Source organism: Nematolebias whitei, chromosome 5 (assembly GCF_014905685.2).
Source record: "Nematolebias whitei isolate Nwh7 chromosome 5, NemWhi1, whole genome shotgun sequence".
NCBI lineage: Eukaryota > Metazoa > Chordata > Actinopteri > Cyprinodontiformes > Rivulidae > Nematolebias > Nematolebias whitei.
Genome location: NC_056502.1, coordinates 1,570,790 through 1,571,166, shown reverse-complemented (window position 1 = coordinate 1,571,166; position 377 = coordinate 1,570,790). Strand labels below are relative to the sequence as shown.

Below are 377 nucleotides of genomic sequence, written 5' to 3'. Positions count from 1 at the left end.
AACCTTAACATGACTGACACATGTCCATATGTGTTCCCATCCAACCTGAACGTGACTGACTCATGTTCCATACGTGTTCCCATCCAACCTTAATGTGACCGACACATGTTCATACGTGTTCCAATCCAACCTTAACGTGACCGACTCAAGTTCCGTACGTGTTCCCATCTAACCTTAACGTGACCAACTCATGTTCCATACGTGTTCCCATCCAACCTTAACGTCACCAACTCATGTTCCATACGTGTTCCCATCCAACCTTAACGTCACCAACTCGTATTCCATACGTGTTCCCATCCAACCTTAATGTGACCGACACGTGTTCCCATCCAACCTTAACGTGACCAACTCATGTTCCATACGTGTTCCCATCCAAC

General features: G+C 46.4%; 1 protein-coding gene across 1 annotated transcript in view; it reads left to right on the top strand.

The window, feature by feature from the left end:
* Positions 1-377, top strand: part of LOC119409778 (CREB-regulated transcription coactivator 2) — a gene marked incomplete in the record, with an annotated part of 35,578 nt that overhangs the window by 28,043 nt on the left and 7,158 nt on the right.